The sequence below is a fragment of the Pangasianodon hypophthalmus genome, chromosome 17, assembly GCF_027358585.1.
Source record: "Pangasianodon hypophthalmus isolate fPanHyp1 chromosome 17, fPanHyp1.pri, whole genome shotgun sequence".
NCBI classification, from domain to species: Eukaryota; Metazoa; Chordata; class Actinopteri; order Siluriformes; family Pangasiidae; genus Pangasianodon; species Pangasianodon hypophthalmus.
This window is the reverse complement of record NC_069726.1, coordinates 19,629,804-19,639,799: the sequence shown is the minus strand read 5'-3', so window position 1 is coordinate 19,639,799 and position 9,996 is coordinate 19,629,804. Positions and strand designations below refer to the sequence as shown.

The window sequence follows — 9,996 nt, the reverse complement described above, 5'->3', positions numbered from 1 at the left end:
CAGACACACTCCAAAATCTTGTAGCAAGCCTTCCCAGAAGAGTGGAGGCTGTTATAACCACAAAGGAGGGACCAACACAAAATTAATGCCATGGTTTTGGGATGAGATGTTCAACAAGCTCTTATACTGTAGGTGTGATGGTCAGGTGTCCACACACTTTTGGCCATATAGTGTATCATGGTGCATTTTGGGATTTAAAGAGTGAACTGAATATTCTTCCCTTTGTTTTCAGACACAAATGCAAGATTAGCAAGCTGGCGGTCTCCGCACCAGGAAGTGAAAAGTTTCCACTTCAGGGCGTACAGTTTCCTTGTAGAGGGAGCTCTGGACTGGAGGATGGTCTCCACAACCTCGGTTGAGAGACCGGAAGCGCGGAGTTGTGCCCCCTCAGAGGCCACACCCACAGCTTCCACAGCTCCGGGCGGGGGTGAAGATGGCCCCCCGCCTGTGAGAGGAGATCCCTCCTGATCGGAATCTCCCATGGGGAGCCGTCTAGGAGGGAAATCAGGTCCGAGAACCATACTCGGCCCGGCCAGAACGGGGCTACTAACAGTAGACGAATTCCGTCCCGGCGCACTCTCTCCAGAACTCCCGGGAGCAGAGCGACCGGAGGAAAGGCGTACAGACGCAGCCTCGGCCACGGCTGTACCATGGCATCCAGTCCAAGGGGTGCTGGATGAGTCAGAGAGAACCAAAGGGGACAGTGCGACGTCTCCTGCATCGCAAACAGATCCACCTGGGCTCTGCCGAACATACGCCATATGAGCTCCACCACCTCGGGGTGGAGTCTCCATTCCCCAGGCACCGGCCCCTGCCTCGACAGGGCGTCCGCTCCCACGTTGAGATGACCAGGGATGTAGGCCGCTCTCAATGAGAGGAGGTTCCCTTGGGACCACACAAGGATCTGGAGCGCCAGCCTGTAAAGGGGGCGCGAACGCAGACCTTCCTGGCGGTTGATGTAAGAGACCACCGTCGTGTTGTCGGTGCGCACCAACACGTGGCAGCCTCTTAGGTCTGGGAGAAAGTGTTTCAGAGCTAGAAACACGGCCAGCATCTCCAGGCGGTTGATGTGCCAAGTGAGATGGCGGCCGCTCCACAGACCACGGGCAGGACGGCCACTCATGACCGCTCCCCATCCGGTGAGGGACGCATCCGTCGCTAGCACTACGCGGCGACCAGGAGCTCCCAGGACCGGGCCCTGAGACAAGAACCCAGGTTGTCTCCACACAGCTAAGGCATGGCGGCATCGCCGCGTGACCTTGATCATGCGGAGCGGGTTTCCTCTGTTTCGGAAAAAAACCCTGGTCTTGAGCCACCACTGTAGGGGTCTCATGTGCAGCAGGCCAAACGGTATCACGTTGGACGCAGCTGCCAACAGGCCCAGCAGTCTCTGAAACTGCTTTACAGTAAGTGACCGGCCTACTTTCACTCTCGCGACCGCTGTGAGGACCGACTCGATCCGAGCAGGAGACAAACGTGCCTGCATCGTGGTCGAATCCCACACGACGCCTAGATAAGCGGTTCTCTGAGCTGGAGAAAGCACGCTTTTCTCGGCGTTTAGTCTTAACCCCAGTTCCTTCATATGGGCGAGAACGACATCTCGATGCTGAGCCGCCATCTGCTCTGAATGAGCTAAAATCAACCAGTCGTCGATATAGTTCAGTATGCGGATGCCCTGTAGTCGCATAGGAGCCAGGGCAGCATCCACGCACTTCGTGAAGGTGCGGGGTGAGAGTGCTAGGCCGAAGGGAAGAACCCGATACTGGTAAGCTTCACCCCCGAAAGCGAACCTCAGGAACTTCCTGTGCGGGGGAAGGATGGAGATGTGGAAATACGCATCTTTTAGGTCGATCGTGATGAACCAGTCCTCGGACCTGATCTGAGACACGACCTGAGTGACTGTAAGCATCCTGAACTTCAGTCGAGCGACTGAGAGGTTCAATCGCCGCAAGTCCAAAATGGGACGCAGCCCTCCCCCCTTCTTGGGAACAATGAAGTACTGGCTGTAGAACCCTGACTCTCTGTCGTGAGGAGGGACCACCTCGATGGCCTCCTTCCTCAGGAGAGTATGTACTTCCTGCTCCAATACCAGAGCCTGCTCGGGACCCACCACAGTGGGAAGAACCCCAGAAAAACGAGGTGGAGGCGAGCCGAACTGAATTCGGTAGCCTCTTTCTACAGTACGCAGGACCGAATGAGACACATTCGGCAGAAGTTTCCACACTGCCAGAAAGCTCACTAAGGGAATCAGTCTCTCGAGACTGACCTCTGGTGTAATAGAAGCGGTTAGCTGGGTGCCCTGAGGCGGCGAACCGACATGGGGGAAATGAGCTAACCGCTGCGAAGGCCTCAGGAGAGGCCGCGAGCCTCCCAGACCCGCTACGTTGCCGGGCGAGAACTGGGAGAGGCGCTCGCCGGAGACCGGGGGTTGGCAGATCGACCTCCTGAGGGCACTGGGGGGACCCGGGCACCGTGAGATGAGGTGTACGCCGCGTCGCCCCAGAGGGGCCCGCCCTCGGAAGCCCTGGGCCAAAACCGTCAGGGCTTCTTAGCCGCGGCCCTTCTGGACATGAGGACGGTCCTCAGATCCGCCTTAGTGCCCAAAGGGCCGGGCCCAGAGCGTCGTCGCGACTCCTGCTCCCGCCTCGGGGGAGCACGGGAGGAGACGCTCTGTTTTTGGGCCTCCCTGTAGGAGGGGGCCGTACACAGAGGGGGCTGCCCCCGCCCAGCAGCCCCACGAGCTAGAGAGCGACGGGGGAGGAACCGCTGGAACGCCGCCGCCTGAGCACGGCCTGCTGGTATCTCTCGACAACGGAGTCTACCGCGTCGCCAAACAGGCCCGAGGGAGTAAGCGGGGCGTCCATGAGCACGACCCTGTCCTTCTCTTTCATATCGGACAGGGTCAGCCAGAGATGCCTCCCCGCCGCCACCAGGACTGCCATAGACCAACCGATAGCACGGGAGGTCTCCTTGGTGACGCGGAGGGACAGATCAGCGGCCCGCCTGAGCTCAGCTACCTGCTCAGACGTACTCTCCCCCTGCTCATCCAGCTCTTTAAGCAGGTCGGCCTGGTACGCCTGGTACGCCTGTAACACCGCCATGGTGTGCAGACACGCACCGGCCTGACCTGCTGCCGTGTACGCCTTGCCTACCAGCGCTGAGGTGGTCCGCAGCGGCTTGGTAGGCAACGCCGGAGCCTTCAGGGACAATGCAGCAGCAGGGGACAGATAGCTGGCTAGCGTCTGTTCAACCCTGGGCATCGCCCTGTAACCGGAGTAGTCCAGCCCCGCCACATTAGCGTAATGGGAAGAAGTGGGGCTGAACAACCGGGCTGAAAATGGCCTATTCCAGGAACTCGACACCTCAGTGTGGAGGTCCGGAAAAAAGGGCAGGCTCCGGGGCGGAGGTGGCGCCCTACTGCGTAGAAAACCCTCATCCAGTCTAGAGCCCTGAGGCTCAGGCCGTGACTCAGCGGGCCAGTCAATGTTAAGCTTGGCGACTGCCCGCGTAACCACCTCAAGCAGCTCCCCGTATTGAGGAGACTGCGGCTCAGGGTTGACGCTCTCCACATCGACCTCCTCGGAGGACGATAGGTGGAGTGCCGAGTCCGCTCCCCGGGGGGAAGAAACCGCAGAGCGTGCTTCCGAGCCCAGGGAGGGGACAGTGGACCTGGAGGGTGAAGAAGGAGAAAGGGACGGGCCCGTCTCCATTCCCTCCGCCAGGTCCATCTGCGAGCCCCACGAGTGCAACCGCCACTCTGCCTCGGCAGAAGCGGGGCCGGCACCGCGAGGCACGCTAGTGAGGGCTCCCTCCTCAAAGAGGGCCCAGCGGGAGCGGAGAGTGCGCAGCGGTAAACGCTCGCAAAACATGCTCCGCTCCCAAACAGGCAACGCACAGACTGTGTGTATCCCCGCCCGTAATATATCGCGGACAGGGAGGAACACACAGCCTGAAGCGCTGCCCGCTCTCGCCCTTTGTCTTATCTTTGCCGCCGATAAAACACAAAAAAGACGGAAAAAAGACAGACAATAAACATAGAGCGCTTGCTGAAAACAGGAAGCTAACGCGGGGCTATCGCCGCTCGGGCTTTTATGCTTCCGGGTCGCTACGTCACCCCGCCCGTGACGTCTCGCCCATCCATTGGACGGATTAGACACGTGATTCAGAGCGCGGTCACGCGGGGGCGTTCCCATAGCGTTTCGTGACGCAGCTCGAGTTCCTGAAGGGGAACTTATTTCAGTGCTTCACTGAAGCATTGATTCACTTTACATAACTGAGGGTGAGGGAGTGAGTGCTAGGGTTCATACTAGGCTAGCACTGTCCATTTCTAATCTCTTTAAAGTTTAACAAAGCACACACTTCAACTAAGAAATTCTTAATGATATCAATCCAACAAGGCATATCATACTGTTTCAGGTTTCCAGACATTGGAAAGAAATGGAATAAATTTATATCATCTTTAAAACCATCATCTTAAAAATGATTTACACCATATGACTGCCACATACAAAATGAGAGACATCCAATGTAAACCCACCTTTAAATCCATAAGAACACTTGATTTTTAACAGTGTAAGAATTCCCTTCCCAGGGGTCATAATGAATCTGAAGGTCAGGTCGGACCTTCTTGACCTTATAGTCATATCATATAAGCAATTCCCAGATTGAGATGGGAAACAAATAGTTTAGATTTAAAATATACTAATAATTTAGAAACCTAAATAAATTATACTTAAACATAAACAAATTAACTACAATAATAATAATAGAGCTTACCTGTTGTAATGTTCAACTCATCAATTTCTGTGGTGTTGTCTATTTGCAAAGGACTGATAGACTCAAGTGATGATTTGATTTGGTCAAACAAAATCAATTGTGACACATTCACCTCTATGATCACAATGTATTCTAGTATGTCCATGTTCACTGGAAACAATAATATGATTTTGGTTATTTAGGTGACAGGTATAAAAAGAAAGACATAGATATAATATATAAGTTTACTTTAAAATCGTATAGCAGTATTTTTAATTATAAAGCCAGAATTTTTATTTACCATTTTGTTTTTCCCTTAAGTGATTTGTTTGTCCATCTGTATAACTAAACTGAATTTAGAAAAAAAAAGTTGTTACTCAGGTAAAGCTGCATAATAATTGTTAGTGTAGTTTTAAGGGTATTTATGTTTATCACAATTTATCATCAAAACATGGCCGATCTAACTTCATTTCTCAAAATCCATAGCCATGAAAACATTCAAGCTCACCTGATTACTGATTTCACATACCTGGACTCAGCATATACACTCTGAGTTCAGTCATGACAACACCAAGCTTTTTGTATTTTGTGTGCCCACTATCTGGTTTTGCTCATATTCTGGTTTCCTGGTTTTTGATTCTGGTTTTTTGTCTTTGAAAGTCTGTATGATGATCATCTGACCTAAGCCTGTTTTTGACTGATTGTGCCTTTCACTTTGGATTTGTTAACGTGTTGCAATAAAGTCAAGATGCACTTGCAACTGTCCCTGCTGTCTGATAGAAAATTTCATTGTAACATGGATAGAGCAGGCATGTGTGACTGGAAACATGTGCTAGGCCAGCCTATCATGCAATTTCCTTCATCTCTTGCCCAGACCAAATGGCACTCACCAGAGCTATGGCCTCACTCTCTTCCAAAGAGTCTTCGAACATTCTCCAGAGGACAAAGAAATTGGAGAACAGCTCCTCTCAGTTTCCCAAGTCAAACGTAGCAAAGCAGAGTATGTGCTGGAATTCAAAACACTTGCAGCAGGGAGCAGCTGGAATGAACCAGGGCATAAGGCAGCCTAAAGCTCAATCCTGATGTAATCACCAGACTAGCATGCCGTGACAACTAAGTTTCCCTGGACTCTCTCTGATTCCTCCATTTGTCTGGACCAACTATTGCAGAATCCAAGAGGAAAGCTCACAGAGATGTCACAGAGTGGATGTGCAAGTCAAGAACCCATTTGAACCTAGGCAAAGAGACCATGTCAGACTCTCCACTGTGGAAAGCAAAAAGACGAGAGAAATCCAGCTTCTACTGTGGGAGCCCCATGTACCAAGCTGCTCAGTGCCATTCAGGCCATAGTAAGAGCCCATCACAGCACCCTCATGAACAAGTCAACTCAACTCCTCAGTGAGTTATGGTAAGTCAATCTGTATACTTATCTAACCAGACATTGACCATACCAGTGCTGATTTTGGATTCTGCAGCAGCTGGAAACTTCATTGACCTAAACCTCATCAATAACTGAACATCATCCAGCCTTTGCCCCTGGACAGAGGACCTATCGAAGGAGGCTCAATCAAACAATGCATAGCAGAGATCATGCTCCAAGTCAATGCCTTGATCATGAGAAAATTTAATTCCCGGTGATGTTCCCCATCATCTCAGGATTCCCCTGGATGCAGAAACACAACCCTCATATCACTTAGAAAATGAAGAATCCTCTGACATCCTCCGATGGTCACCCCAGTGCCAAGCAAGCTATCTCCAATCTATTCCCCTAGAAAATAAATATATCCATTATCAGCGACAGAGAACAAGGCTATGGAGGAGTATATTGAGGACACACTGAAATAGCAGTAGAGTCGTCCCTTCATCTCTCCTGACTCAGATGGATACTTTTTTTATGGAAGAGAAAGGGGGTGGACTCAGGCCATGCACTGACTATTGTGGACTCAGCCAAATGACTGTAAAATACAGGTATACCTTGCCCCTACCAAGGGAATAAAACTACAAAAATTCCTTGGCTTTGCCTATTTCTACAGGATGTTTTTTAAAAATCCCCCAAAAAACCTGAAACATCCCAACCCCTCACAGCCATTCATAGTCGAGGTAGACCTTCCTACAACATAAGTACTAGTGGCCAAATATGATCACAAATATCAATAAATTCATCTTGTCATGCATCTCATGTGTGCAAGCTAAGGTTCCACAATCTCTCCAAACATCCCTGATCAACCTTGTCTCTCAATTTCATCACTGACCTCTCACTTTTACAGAAAAACACAGTAAACATAGTCATTATGGACCATTTCTCAAAGTCACTACACCTCGTCCCATTACCTACACTCCCTTCTGCATTTATACTGATGAGCTACTGTTTAACCACATCGTGTCGTAGGTTTGGAGAAATTTCATGGACAAACTGGGACTCACTGTCAGCCTCACATCCCTGGACCATCCACAGGCCAACAGCCAAGTGAAATAAGCTTACCACGTAATTGGCCAATTTCTGCAAACCTTCTGCACTGACAATCTTGGTCACAATCTCTCAAATGTGTACAAAGGTCAATGCAGTGGATTTGGATTTGGACACTGGATTTGTTTAGGCATATTAACAGATCCCCTTGACTGCAATATCCTGAGAGAAAAATACCTTTTCGACTCCCTCCCTTTCAAGTTGTTCAGAGTCTCGGCCACATTTCAGTGAGTACTAAGGAAAGAATCCTTGATTCAATAATCTTCCACCCATACACTGCTATGGCACTTTTAAAATCTGAGGTCTGTCCTGAGATCCTTAAGACTTACAGCAAATTCAAAGATGTGTTCAATTAGGCATGTGGAAGTACTGTATCTGGACTCCCACTTGTGTCATGGCCTGCCCAAAACCCAAGACCAAAAAGGAGGTGAGGCAGTTTCTGGGGCTAGCTGGCTATTATCGTAGGTTTGTGCCAAATTTTTCAGATGCCACCAGCCTTCTGACTGATCTCACTGAAAAGGGAGCACCAGATCTGGTCCAGTAGGCAGAGCCATGCCAACAGGTCTTTATTCAGAAAAAGCTGTGCTTTGTTGTGGACCACTCTGACATTTCCTGACTTCTTTCTCCCCTTTGTTTTACAGATGGATGCATTGGACAAGGTGGAGGGGGAGGAGTGTCCAGTGCTGTACATCTGACACAAGCTCTCAGTGCAGAAAAGCAAGTACAACACAGTCAAGAAAGAGTGCCTGGACGTCCCCTCCGATGGTCCCCTCCGATACTGTCTGTTGGGATGGGCCTCGCTCTTCAGACCACGCTCCATTCCAGTGGTTCCACCACATGAAGGATACCAAGGTGTGAATAACTCAGTTGCTTCTGGTGCTTTAGCCATTAACGTTCAAGGTGGTCCACAGGTGGGTGACGCAAATGGCTGTGGCAGTTTTCCTCTTTTGTCCAGGGGGTTGGGTTGGGAGGTGAATGGCGGCAGAGATTGGGAGATGGAGTGGTAGGGATGAGAATGCACCTGTTTACTACCTATTTCTGTAAGCAGCTGCCAACTAGCAAGAACTGAGTTGAACTGTATGTGTGTGTATCTGTGTGTGATGTCAAACTGAGACTGAAAATGGCACTGAAAAGTGCTCAAAAGAAAAAAGGGAAACATAAAGAGCCCTGTTTCCCCAATTACACCCAAACCCACAAGAGTGCTGTAATCCCGTTCTGTTTTCTGATTCTGGTTTTTGTCTTTGAAAGTCTGTTTGCTGATCACCTGACCCAAGCCTATTTTTAAGGACAGGACTGCTAATGAAGTCACTTTTTAACTCTGCTGTAAATTACTTTACATTTAGACATCTCTTTTTTTTAACTCATATTTCAGAGCCTTTTTTGTGTTAAACTTTACCTCTACAATCGTATCTGCAATTTCTGGAAGTACTTGTGAGTTTACCACAAGCATATGAACGAGTAGGACGGCAACAATTCCCAGGAAATATTCTGATGTTTGCCCTGTAAAATAAAGTTCAGAAATGGAACATTTAGCCTTGCAAGGTAATTTTCACATAAACCTATCAAACATTATAAAAATATAACAAGTGACTGTAGTTTCAGACAGTGGATGTTTTATTTAGGAAGAACTGTGTCCATAGGCCTGACTTTATTCAGGCCTATGAGTCCCAAACCCATCCTTCTTGAGTCCATCAGTTGTTGATCTTGCAAATAACTCTGCTGAGCAAACTCAACGAATTCTAGAAATTAAATTGAACAACAGCCCAATGTTCTTGGTGCTCATGCAGCTAGTCTTTCATTTAATCCTTTTAATAGATTCTTTATCCAGCCACAGAAGAGAATCTACAAGGAAGTAGGGCTTTTAACAAACATTAGGTCCTTAATTTCCCATCCGAGTTATAAAGAGTTGTGTTATAAGCAAACAGTACCTGAGGCAGAGAAATACTAAAATTGTGCACACTGGTATTCAGACCTCAAATACTATTAACTTAAACAGAGGCATGTCTCAGTTAGGCAAGATTCTGACCTTGGACTTAAGTCCATGATTCAACAAACATCAAATTCAACAAACCAAACTAACAAATTAAAAATGTGATAAAATAGCTTACATCCTACACATACTCAAATACATTATTTGATGACCTCAATTGAGTATCTCGTGGCTTCATTAAATTTTGCTCACAGTTAACTGGCCCAGCCTGTTATAAAAAATATAATGCAAAATAATAGGATGCTGGAAGTGTTATTTGAAAAGCTTCCAAATAATTCCAAACCATTTTCTTCCAAACCATTTTCCACATTATCTATGGACTACAACTATGATAACCAGAATAAGAATTAATCTTAAGTGTCCAAATATGTTTTGTATCATTTTCAATAGTAAATCTATTAGTTTTATATTTTTTAAACATAACAGTCTATTTGTTGGTAAAGGTTTTGTTTGAAAAGTTTGCTTATGGTAACTTTCTTTAAAGATGTTTATATTTTTAATCTCATTAGCGCACAGTCATTGCTACTGTATATGCTACTAAGGTAGACACAGACAACAGGAAAATGTGTGTGCAAAATCGCATTTTAAAATCATAGGCTATTGTTACTGTACTCAGGTCATTAAACATCTGTTCTGGGGGTTTTTGTGGTTACCATAGGGCAGAAATTAAAATTGAGAAAACAGATGGAGAAGAAAGGGGAGATTTTACACGGTTCTTTTTGCCTTCAAAAACTCCCAGATGGTTTAATGGACAAGGGTGTTGTGATTTTACCTTTGTCTTGGC

General features: G+C 47.9%; 1 long non-coding RNA gene across 1 annotated transcript; it reads right to left on the bottom strand.

The window, feature by feature from the left end:
- Nucleotides 1-4,782: 4,782 nt before the first annotated feature.
- On the bottom strand, nucleotides 4,783-8,715 carry LOC128321046 (uncharacterized). The gene is made up of 3 exons (XR_008304630.1): nucleotides 8,619-8,715; nucleotides 5,057-5,105; nucleotides 4,783-4,926 (listed from the first exon to the last, which is right to left on the bottom strand). It is a non-coding gene; the product is annotated as an uncharacterized LOC128321046 (long non-coding RNA).
- Between the last annotated feature and the right edge of the window lie 1,281 nt (nucleotides 8,716-9,996).